Source organism: Myiozetetes cayanensis, unplaced genomic scaffold (genome assembly GCF_022539395.1).
Source record: "Myiozetetes cayanensis isolate MyiCay16 unplaced genomic scaffold, myiCay2020 scf6-25, whole genome shotgun sequence".
NCBI classification, from domain to species: Eukaryota; Metazoa; Chordata; class Aves; order Passeriformes; family Tyrannidae; genus Myiozetetes; species Myiozetetes cayanensis.
This window is the reverse complement of record NW_026087853.1, coordinates 52,158,062-52,170,738: the sequence shown is the minus strand read 5'-3', so window position 1 is coordinate 52,170,738 and position 12,677 is coordinate 52,158,062. Positions and strand designations below refer to the sequence as shown.

General features: G+C 39.0%; 1 protein-coding gene across 8 annotated transcripts in view; it reads left to right on the top strand.

Annotated features, from left to right (window-relative positions):
* Positions 1–1,267: 1,267 nt before the first annotated feature.
* The window catches only part of IRAG1 (inositol 1,4,5-triphosphate receptor associated 1), a 69,050-nt gene continuing 57,640 nt past the window's right edge, over positions 1,268–12,677 (top strand). For 3 of the 8 annotated variants that reach the window (XM_050336180.1, XM_050336182.1, XM_050336179.1), the window contains exon 1: positions 4,747–4,958. The gene's annotated coding sequence lies outside the window, so the exon portion shown is untranslated. The other 5 variants (XM_050336186.1, XM_050336188.1, XM_050336185.1 and 2 more) reach the window with 4 other exon arrangements.

Below are 12,677 nucleotides of genomic sequence, written 5' to 3'. Positions count from 1 at the left end.
GTAATGCATTTTTTTCATCTGGATCATCTTCCCAAACAGTTTTTCTGTAGAACACAGGACAATCATGTAACAATGTATGAAACATTGCTTGCACACATGCTAAGGTTTCCACTACTATTAACAGAAATTTAAGGCTGAACCTCAGAAAACAGTTAATTAGAGGAAATGAACTGCATCCATGACCTTGGAAGACTCTATGTGTGCTAAACAATATTTGATATATTTAGCTTCTTGGCAGGCTAGATTTTAGGGGCATGGAAACAGGGTAACTTCCTTGCCCACAAAGGTTTAAATTTCTGATACTGTTTTGCTTTCCCTTAAGCTATTATAAACATCCTAATATGGTGCTTTATTGGAACTTCATTTTTAAAACCACTTTCTAAAAGGCAGGAAGAAGGAAAAAAAAAAATAGAAGACATGAATATGGGAAATGAAAATGCAATGGCTGCTGCAGATGCTTTGTGTAAGATTTGTCCTGCAAGACTTGGCCATTTAAACTGTGTTTGTCAGTTTGGAGCAGTTTCTTCATTATCTGGCAATGAATGGTAGAAAACAGATTGGCATTTTGTTTCTTGGACTCTGCCTGTTTCTCATATAGAGATTATTAGCTGGCTATTTTGAGACTGAGAAAAAAATGTTAACTTTAAAAATAAAAAGGTTCATTAAGGCCTAATGAGTAGGGTTTTTGCAGACACTTTGAGTACTTCTCCCTCTCAAGTCTTTCTGTGTAACATGGGCTGGTTTACAGGGTGATCTGTACCTCAGAGCATGCCCTCAAAGCAAACTTTATCTACACTGTTGTTAATACAGAAGTTTCTTTAGGATGGCTGGGCTCTAGCATACATCTTGCCTTGTTCTGTAGGCTCTGCAATGGCACATTCTCTTAATTTAACATTTCTGATTCGTGTGAAGTGCTTCTCTTTTGCTGCAGTAAGTTGGAAGCAAATCCCCTGCCTTCCAGAACACTCATCTAGAAAAGTTGCTGCATAAATGTTATTAAAGTGCCCTAAAGTTTTGCTCCATTTTGTATAAATTATCCAACATAGCTGCTCAGCTGACTGGCAGAGTGAATATCGACTTAATATCATCCTGTTGAACCAGCATCCATTTTAGTTCAATTATTCTGGATTCCATTTGGAATTTAGTATTCAGCAGAGTGAGTCCCAGATGGGGAAATTTTATTGCATGTTTTGCCTTGTTTGGGTTTTGTTTGTTTGTTTGTTTCATGTATTTACTTTTCAAACTTTTTATTTATTTTAGGGTGTTTTTCTCCAGTCTGGATGAAGCAGGTAAGGATTGCATACATGAATGAGATTTGCATAAGGGGGTGCCAGCAGGGGAGAAAAGGTGACTTCACTTTTGTGTGCACCCTATAATGGTAGCAACATACAAGCCAGAAAACCCACAGAGAACACAAATCTGATGCGAGACTGAATATTTAAATTACCAAAAAAATTCTGTGTAAGAAAATGAAGGGACATAGAAAACTTGGACATAAATCTTATCTCAGTTAATTTTTTTTTTTTTTTTTTGGAGAAATAAGATGATGAGAATGGCTAATTCTGTTAATTCCAAAAACAAAATTCCCAATTCTCATTGTTATGTTTGGAGTGGACCTGACATTGATAGGAGTTCATTCTAGATATGCTGGGACAAATGTCTTAACTGACAAAAATCTTTTTGGGATGTTTTGAAAATGAAATATGAAAGCTCATGCCATAGAACTCCAGTTTTAAGTGCAAATATTATCACTTCTCCTGCAAATTTTTTGCCTGCCTGATGAATAATCTTTATATTTGAGTCACTGAATAAAAATAGAGCCTGTAATCGTGACTTGTCACTATGGATGGTGAGTATGTATGGGCAGAAAGGATAATAAGCAACATTTTAATACAATGTATTTTAAAGTCCTGAAACATAAAATCTTCAATAATAATAATAATTGAAAAAGTGATAAATAGCAAAAAATGGGAATTCTCAAAAACACCTACAACTATTTCTACCCAAAAAAGCCATTGGAGTAAAAGTTTTTGTATCCCAGACGGCCCAATTAAAGCCAAAACTAGAAAATAATTACTGTGGCAAGATCACTTGTCTGCTGTTGCTCAGACAAAGCTTGCACTTACAAATGGTTGTGCCCCAAAAGTGAAGTCCCTGTGTGAAATCTTACCTACATGTCAGCCCCAGGGGCAGAACTCTTCATTATTTCAGTAAGACAAGGATTTTGGTGCTTGTGTTTATCTCTTCAAAGGCACAAGTAAAAATCTGTTAACTTGGGGAGCCCAACTCATGAAACTTGACATTGATATGTCCTGCACTGCTGCTTTCTTAAGTCACAGAGCCGTGAAAATGAAGAAAATGGGAAGTCAACTGGTGGGAGAGGGGCACCTCCCACCACCAAGCCATGAGTAACCCCAGAGAACTACATCCAGCTACTCTGAAATACTTCAGGATATTTATAAGAGAATGATTTTATGCCACTCCTGGGGAATACAGCACGGAAATAGTGGCAACACAAATACGTTGTGCTATGGGGGGTGGCCAGCCCTCTGCATCAGAATGTTTTAAAAGCAGCAGGTATCACCAGACCTTAAAAAGCAGAGCAAACAAATGAAATTTTTTTCTTATATGGTACATGTTGCTGTGCATTCTTTATACAATTTTAACAATCTAGCTAAAATAATTAAATTCTAGAGGCTAATATTTCCTCATTCAAAAATTTAGATTTTTAGCTAGCAAGTTTCACCTGTGTTTGGCCTGAGGTCTTCGATGGTAAAGAAACTTCTGGGCAAAGCACCTGCCAAAGCATTTGAACATGCTACAGGATAGAATATACAGTTTCAGGAGCTGAAAATGGAGGGAAGTATTGATCTCCCCTTCTTGTGATTACCTCCAGGGTCCTTCTGTGCCCCCTAAATATGACAGAAACAGCAGGGGTCGTGTTTGTGTGGTGCAAGTGGATGGGCCAAGCAAAACAGAACCAAAACTCTGTCACTGTAGGTTTCTCCCATAGCAGGGGCAATAGCTTAGATCTGCTTTACAAGCCACTGGCTTCACTAAGTTTCTGGGAACCTGAAAATATTTCGAGACCTCCATTACTTGGCTAAATTTGGCCAACAGTGGTTATAGGACGCTAGGCCAATGAACAAGCAACTTAAGCAAAAAGTTTTATTTCCCAGAGGACTGTAGTGCTAAAAGGCAGTAAACAACTTGTTCTTGCCCAAACTGGCTTCAAAGCAGTTGTTGCTATGGTGGGGATGGATGCAGATTTAACAGAAACACAACTTCTATTGTAGGCAAATGAAACATTTGACACTCGTGGCCTAGATGTTCTGAGAAAATAAAACTGGAAAATGATGAATTACAGATGCTAGTAAAAATTCTGTAGCTGCAGACAACTAAATGGAAGATTGAAACCATGCTGAGTCACGAGAGTCTATTTCAGGACTTGAGTTTGTGGGTAATAAAATAGTAATTCAAGAAGATGAAAGCAGGTATGTTAAAATACTTGTTAAAAGCCTTGTCACAGAGTCAGTAATGGTGCAAAGGACTGTCAGTGGACAAAGGACATCAAAATCTGAAATGGCATTTGAAAAATCTACTCCCATTGTTTGGGAGCCAAGCTTGAATGAAAATGTTAAAGAAGTTTTTCAGAACCTTTTTTTACTACGTTGATTTTGGGAAGTAAGAATGTCTTAAGTGTGGAATAATAGACTTCCTCATGCAAGCTAAAGCCTGACCTGCCACAGAGAAGGTGCCCAGCCTCTTGCTGCCTTATGTTACAGGACTGGGCTAAGCTGCCATCAGCTCATCTTTGCCCTCTTCTCCTACCAGCATCTTCATGTTGCCCTGCATGACTCCCCTATGGGGTGTGCTTTCCAGATCAAATCATCAAATCCTTAGTTTCCTTTGTGTGATCTCTTTCTGCCTCACTGCTCTTCTTTCAAAAGGAAGTTGATCATTGTTTGCTCCTTTCTCCTAAAATAGTCCTAATATATGCCCTCCAAACTTACTATCCAAAAATTTTACGTGATCTGCTGCAACTTTTTGGCATTTCTCACCCTCTTCTCTCTTGTCTCTACTTCAGTTGTGAAAGGTTATTTGGACAGGGTTTGGCTTGCTAATATTTAATAACTTTACAGCACCTGGCATAAGCAGAACTCTTCGTTAGGACCCGTGGATGGAATTGTAATACTTATAAATAAATAGTCTGAGCTGGCTAAAGGGCTGGAGTAAGCTCTGTGCCTGGTTTAGAGCTGAGAGCTCTGAATCACATCCTCTGCAGGTACCTGCATACAGTGTGGTAAATGTTTTGGGTTTCTTTTCCCTCTTCATGCCCCATTTGGAGCTACATTCTCTCATGGGATTCAAGCAACTTCTGTGGACTTCAAGAGGAATTATTCCTACTCTGCAAGTGGAAAGCAGAGCCCACGAACTGGACTGAAGCCAGACGTTCTTTAAAAGTTCACATGCCTTGTATTTGCTCTCTAATTTAGACTCCTTCTGACCAAACAAAGAGGGAGGGAGGGGGAGAGGAATGAAAAATAGTAGCATCTGTGTCAGTAAAAAATTCTAAGGGTTAACATAACATGATGTAAACTGTTTCATCTGTTCTTCCTACTTGCCTGTTTTAATCAGAAATGAGTAAGTAGAGCTTCTATGCACTGAACTTAAAGAGTGCTAATGGGATGTCTGCATCGTGTTGTTCTCAGACTACTTATGCCAGAATAGGAAAGCCTTTAATTCTGTAATTCTCTGAGGCAAGCAAGGCTTTCTGAAGAGTTACTTTAAATTTAAACTCTCATTCTAATGTTAGGCAGCCTGTTGGATCTCTGAGTTAAAAATTGCTTCAGCTTTAGTTACTAGAGCCAGATGTAACATTGACCTTAAATGGTAAAAGCTCCCCAGAGTGAAGAGAGGCTGGCCTGAGGGAAAAAGAGGAATAACTCAAGTTTTAGGTAAGTCATCTCTATAACAGAGAATAAGCTCTTTTTCAGCCGGGATACAGAACGGAACCATGTTTCCTCCTTAAAGGTACAGTACCTTATTGTTGGCATACTGAGTAGCTGGTTCTTTCCACCTTTTCTCCCCCACCCTCTTCAAATTCTACCTCAGATTTTAGCTGCTTAAAACCCGGGTGTAGATAATGAAAGCTCTCTCTTCCTACGTGCTGTTTGGGAGTATACTAGACTGAAAGAGAAAAGGCTGTGCTAATTACACTGAGACGATTAATAAAGGTACGTAGTCAGTAATTCAAGGTAACCTGAGTCACAGATACTGTATCTGTATTGTTAACCAATAGAGAGTCTTAGTTAGGAGCAACACATGCTATAGAGAAAGAGATAAGTCGCAGATTTCTCTTTTGATTTTTTTTTTTTTAAATTGTATGACTTTCCTTCTCATGTACTCCTAACAGTGCCGGAGTGCTTCACGTTGATGGGTTACCTACTCATCTGGAACTTATCTTTTATAAAACCATTTCCAGAGCCATTTCTCTATGCAGTGTGTGTTTGGTTTTAATCCTGTTAGATGTAAACTAAGACCATGAAGTTGTGTTTAATCGGAATGCTGTACAGGAAAAAAACAAACCCACCTTCATATGTTAAAGCTTTTAGTATAGAAAATCTCGTTATTTACTTTTCCTGATATTTTGGTCTCCAGTTTAATCTGTGCTATTTGGTAGGTACCCTGCAATGAAATGCATCTTATTTTCTTGGCGAAGTAAAACACATTTTTGTCTTACTAGTGTGTATGTTAAGGTCTTCTTTTCCTCCAGACAGCAGTGTGTAAACAACATGAAAGAATGAGGTCAGTGCAAGGAAATGATAGCTGAAAATGAAGACTTACTTTCTACCTCTAACTCATATTAGTTACAACTTGTGTAAGGGAGTTGATTTTTCAAGCCTATGTAGGATGGCTTCACCTGGTGAACAATTCTCTGCAAGCAGTAGTGAATTTCCATCTGTGCAGAATGATTAGACAGTGGTTTTTAGTTTATGCTGTGCAAAGACTGGGTGAATTTAGAGTTGTGAGCATAGACAGTGTTCTGTGAGCGCTGACAGTTACTGCATTTGTATTTGATTTGGTAAATGTTGTGCATGCTTTAATGACAGTTTACTTCATCCAGCATCAAGAGAATGTGATAGAGGCATCATACTCATTAAAGCATTTCAGATTCTGTTTTCCTTTTATTTTTCTCTGGACTATCATTAGTGCACAGCTCAGTACTTTCAGGTTAATATTCTATCTGACCTTCATGTTTTAAATCAATGATTATATCCCATATCAGAAATTATACCAAACTTGGAGCTTGATGATCTAATGATACAGCTCATAGAAATCTAAGTTTATTAGAACCAGCAGTAGAAATTTAAAATCACTCCAGTGTATTTGTTCTTGTATTTAATAGCCTCCAAAGGCCCTTGTTCTGATTTGCTGGTGTGTTGCTTGCATGTGTTACTTTACTTGTGATGTTTTATGCACCCCTTCAACTTGAGCAAGGATGTATAACTTTAGATGGTATTTTAGAAGGTGTTCAAGTTTTATCTGTGTCTAACTCCTCCAAGTCTGAACCAGTTTTATGTTTCTAATATATGATCTCATGTGGCATTTCAGCAACTACTGTTCTTATTCTATACAATTCTTTTTGATTTTTTAACTTTAATGTATGATATAGGGCCTATGTGTAAATTTATCCTCAGTGTAGATATTATGATGACAGTAAGTGTAATTTAATGCAAAAAGTACAAGTTGCTTATTTGTACCTAGTGAAAATGGTGTGTTAACATCAGCACTGTGATAAAGACCTACGATTATCAATGTATTTGACTTATAAAAACCTATCTGCTTTACATCCTTCTGGATTAAGTTCTGAATTATCTGTGGACATAAAACTTGTACACCTCCCTGCTTCCTATCTTTTTATATGTCTGAGTCAGTTTTAGTACCTACAGTCCTATTTATCTGGGACCAAAACAGTGGAATCTGGGAATTTTCTAGCAGCCAGATTCAGAGCTCCGGTATTAAGCACCAGCCTCTTCCATCCTCCTTTGGATCAGTCTGCTTCCTTCTAGTTTTTGAGGATAGTATGGTGTCAAATACCTTTTTGAAAAACTGGATAAGACAAAGTATGGCAACTGAGGTGTAGGGAGTTGGTGCTGAGAAGACACTGCTGGGAGAGCTTCTCCTTTCAAGGGTCGTATATGTATGTGCTGGAGTTCTCTCATCTCACCTATTTGCTGTGTGTAAATCCAGGAGAAATAAATGGCTTTTGAGTGGAAGGGGAAAGAAAATCTTTACTGTTTCAAGGTTTGTGGGCTATTAAAAGATCTGGGGGATCTGTGGGCAGAGAGAGATCTCTTTTCTGTCCTAACTTGCAGCCTTCCTGTAAACTAAGTTGAAGATTTTCCTTCTAATATGTTCTCTGCTTGTGCTTCCTTTGAAAAGTGGGTCAAAGAGATATTTTGGATCTCAGTATCACTGACAGAAAGGAAATCTGAGTGGGTGAAGGATCTTTGTAAGTTTATAAACCAGTGACTCAAGACATGAATTACTGCTTATGTACATGTGTAGTGGTATGTTGTGGAGAACTAAGACTGTGAGTTATGGTAGTGCTCTGAAATAATCGGTTTCCCTCTCTGGAAAGTATTTCCTAAGAATTCTGAATAGGAGAAAGGGATTTGATATTTGAGCAAGAGGACTTGTAGCCTCGGGTTTTGTTGGAGAGCTGGGCCTAGAAAAGCATCCCTGGATTTAATGCTCTGAAGTAGATTGATGTAATCATTTTTTTTCTTTTTATTTCTTAACTTTGGTTTACTTAAATATGCCTATCATTAATTTTACAATCTGAAAAATAATGTGAGAAATTCCATTTTACTTAGGAATGCCAAATGTATCAAATATCTGAAAGATTTAAACAATAACAACGACCACCACAAGCCCCTAAGTAATAGCTTTTACCCGCCTTTAAAATGTACAAAACACAAAGCCTTCAGGGATCACAAGTCATCAGGGACCTGTAGTGTTGTAGATATGATCATCTGTGGGTTTGGAAGAGTAATGCCTGTAGAACACGATCTTTTTTAATGCTCCCTCGGATTGCTGGCAGCGGGGAGGAGGAGAGGAGCAGGGAAGGAAACAGGCAAACCTGCCAGCTGTTGTATAGCAAGTGTGCCTGCAAACCTGAAAGTTTCTTTCCCCAGCTAATGCTAAAGCATATTCTGCTGTGCTTTGTCATGATACAATTTTATACTTTAGAATCAGTGTTGTCCCCAATTTACTTGTAAATACACTTGGTGATTGTCCTGAGCTGCTGTCTCATGGCTATGAAATAGAGTCCACCGGGCTAGGTACTGCAATCTCTGCAAAGGGGTTGAAAAGTTGATATAACAAACAGTGGTGGTGTGGAAAGCACTTTTTGTGGGAGCTGCACACTCTTTTCTTACCCACTGTAATGTTTTGCATCCTGGAAATGGACACACGATAGAAAATCTGCGCTGCTGGCTCAAGCACACCCATTGCTTTGGGGTAGGTGTTTGCCTTCTGAGTAACATTAATGCTGTTTAGAGAATTCTGCAGAATGGTTTGCAGTGCTGAACTGATACATGGGGAATTTGGCTCGGAACCTCTGCTTTTGAACTCATCAGCAAAGTTTCCATCCACTCCAGTGGTGCCAGATCAGGCTCTCAGTGAACACCACAAAGGCACAGACTGTGATAGTCAGCAGGGAAGAGGCTGCAATACAGGAGGATCTGAGTAGGGGAAGTGGGTCTATTTTCACCCCTCTTATTTTTGACTTACAGGCATGCACTAACAAGTTATAGGACCTATAGAATGAGATATTTTTCTGAAATTTTGGAAAAGAAAAATCCCCTATTTCATATTCAAATGATCCCCCAGCTTCTCTGAACAGGCCTTTTTAGAAGGATATGCACATATACACGTAATAGATTATGATGTAGTGTGGTAAGTTAATTAGCATTTCCTGTTGGAACTTCCAAAGCTGTGCTAAACTGTGCTGTAACTGCTGAACAGAAATAGAAAATTAAAGTGTCTACCCATAAGTTGAAGGAGAGCTTGTGGAGAGAAAAGGAAATAATTTAAGGTTGTACAAAAAATGCACACGTGTTTCACAATCTCAGCCACTGAATTTCCTGTATCTTTCTTTTTAAATAGTGAATGAAAGTGACTGAGCTTTGGGCTCATGAAAATAGCATGAAATAATTAGGGGCCTAGTTGCAGTGGAGGGTGGGTTTTGTTCCAAGAGGAGGTGCTAAGTCAAGCTGATGTTCTGCACCCCAGACTGGAAAACTCTCGGAAGCAAACCTACATGTTGTGCAAGTATAGTGGTGCCCATCATCTTGACCTCCCTGGGGGCTCTTGCAGTTAATAAACTTATCATTCCTATTCTTTGATAGATATAATTATCAGCATTGCTCTAAAAGCTGGTTTTAGTAAGTGCAGTAGTTGGTGGAGCAGACTGTAGGAAACCACACAAAGGTATCAGAATTCCCAAGTATCTTAGGCACTAGAAGCAAGATTAGAAAGACTTGAAAACTGCTCTCTGTTTACTCAATGAATTAAGTGAAAATATCCATAAGGGGCAGGAGAAGTAATCTGTGGGATATCTTCTAAAACCTCAACATGTAAAACTCAGTTTTTATCTGTGTGTTGAGCTTTTGGGATCTGTTTGAAATCTCTCCTGCAGAAAGCAGTATTAAAAGTCCCTTCCAAAGTTCATATATTACGTGCTAATGGAATAGAGTCACTGGAATATTAAAAACTTTGTACTTGTATAAGAAACTTTTGACATTTTCTGTTAGATTCATTTTTTTAAAAGTCTTTGACATTTCCAGTTTAATAGATTTTAAATGTTTTTCTTGGTAAAATGGCAGATATCAACCATCTCACTTTATACAAAGCTGACATATAACTGTAACAGAAAGGTGAATAATACCTAAAGATCACCCAGGAGATCTGTCCTGTTGCTGTTTGGCTTTTCTTGTCTAATAATGTGTTCAGGAATTATATTAAATACCGAGTGGTGTTTTTTTACTGATCACTTGTAGAAATGACACAGAACTTAAAAGAACCCAGAGAAAAAATACTATACAAGAGAAAAGTAACCTGGTGTTCATTGAGAAGAGTGTGGCCAGCAGGTCAAAGGGGAGGTGATATTCCCCTCTGCTTGGCCACATCTGGAATGCTGTGCCCAGTTCTGGGCTCCTCAGTACAAGAAAGACAAGGAGCTTCTGGAGAGGGTCCAGGGGACGCCACAGAGATGATGAGGGGTCTGGAGCATCTCTCCTATGAGGACAGACTGCAGGAGCTGGGCCTGTTTAGCTTGGAGAAGAGAAGACTGAGAGGGGATCTCCTTAATTCACGTAAACATCTCAAAGGGGTGCCGGACTCTTTTCAGTGGTGCCCAGTGACAGGACAAGGAGAAATGGCTGTAAACTAAAACACGAGAAGTTTCACTCAACATGAGGAAGAACTCCTTTCCACTGAGGGTGGCAGAGCACTGGAACAGCTGCCCAGGGAGGTCATGGAGTCTCCCTTTCTGGAGACATTCGAAACCCACCTGGATGTGTTCCTGTGTCACCTGTCCCAGGTGATCTTGCCGTGGCAGGGGGTTGATAATCTCCAGAGGTTCCTTCCAACCCTAAGAATTCTCTGATTCTGTGAGTCTTATCATGAAAATGATGAATTGTATTTCCTTAAACCATATAGCAGCCCAAACTCTCACTTGTAAATCGCTGTTGCTGTGTTTTGTGTGGAGCTTTGCCCATGTGCATGTCTCAGTGGATTTTGATCTGTCCTGAGAACCTGGCTCCACTTAATAGGAAAACAGTTTCCCTTTTTCTTTTACTTAACAGGTAAAGGTCAGAGTTGATGGAACATTTTCCCCTTCAGAGCAAGACCTGTTTAATTTGTTATACATCTTTTCACAAAATGGGCACAGATCCAGCAAGTTTTTCACCTAATCTTGTTCTCAGGTAGTAGTAAGTGATATGCTTTCTCAGTACAAAGTCCTTTAAACTCACAACAAAATCATTGAAACTCACAATATGCCTCTCACTTATCTGTCTGCTTATATGATTCAGAAATTGTGAAGTCCTTTCTTTTGAAGGTGGGTGCTGTGCAATCATCCTGTATACTTATCTTCTGAGCATCTGCTTGGAAAATAAAACAACGTGCCATTTTGACATCCAAGAAAGTGCTATAAAAAGTCTGTTGCTATGTTTAAATGCCTACACTCGGTTGCTATAGCAATAAAAATATCAAAAATGATGTACGAATTGCCACAGTGCATTACCAGCCCTTTCCTGGACAGGGAGATTGTGGGACTGGGAATGTGACTGAGGTGCTCAGTGTTTTAGAGGGCAGAGTTGCCCTATAGTTCCAGGTGTCCTGCACTGTCCCGTGTGAGCAAAATGTGGCCTAATTGTATAAATCCCAAAGTAGGTGTGTCAGTTTGGGCATTTGGATCCCTGCTTAATTCAGTTTCTTCTTCATGACCTGTGGGACAGAGTTCAATATTTTGGCCAAGTTCCCATTTCTCTGCAAGACAAGCTGCTGAAAATGTTGACCTTTCTCTAAATTCCTTCAGTCCTATGATATCAAGTGTGAAAATCAGCATACAGAGGGCACCTCCCTGGAACATTACAATGGCCAGTGTGAAAAACCCTCGTTCCTGAGGCAGTTATGGGAACCCTGCTATCAAAAAGAAAAGGAAGTGTATGGAATTCTTAGCATCTCTCTAGGGCTCAAAGCCTTGAACACTCAGTTGCCTCTTGAAGAGAACAGAAAATTCAGCTTCCTTCACAAATCATTGTCAGTAGAGGAAGGCATGTTATTTTGGCAGCTGCAAGTTCAGCTATGGAATTGAATGGTTTCTTCAGAGTATTCCTTTCTATGCCTTGTTCTCTCTTCTAATCAGTAATGTTGGGGAAAACACTTGGAAACATTGGAATCTTGTTTGAAAGCAACAGAACTGTTTGGTTCTCTTTATTTCGATTTGCTTGAAGAATCCTTGAAATGGGCTCGAACTGCAGAACGGTGTGTTGGTCAGTTTGATTATGGTGATCCACAACCGCCCCATAATTATTTAAAGTGTTTTCCTTAACATATGCTTTGAAGTTTACTTGGGAGGTCTGATAGCAAGAATGTAGCAGTGGTAGAAATGCATATTTTTAATGTTTGTTTCATTTGTTATGTACTGATTAATGCTCTTGTTCAAGGGTGTTTATGCTAGTAAACATAGAAAGTGATTCTTAGGGACACTATGGTATAGGTTGAGGATACACTTAAATTCTTCAGTACTTCTAAGTATCTTTGGCCTGGTTTATTTTTGTAAAAAGTCTGAATAAACTAATATTATGTACTTGGATTATAAGTTTTCTCAAAATAAGGTTACAATGATATATGGATAGTTGCACCCCTCTCATTTCCACTAGCTTATATTTGCAATCTCATTACAGTATTTTTCTGTAATGGATTTTGAGCACCTTTGGGATTTAATTATAGTATTTCAATTTTGTGGGATATTTTGTAGCTTTACAGCTGCACAAACTTCCAGTAGTGTGGAAGCATGTGTCTTTCTCAACCTCTATGGGGATTCTTTGTTTACCTTCCTTCTCAGCTGTTCTGCACAGAGAACTGGACAATCACCTTTCAAA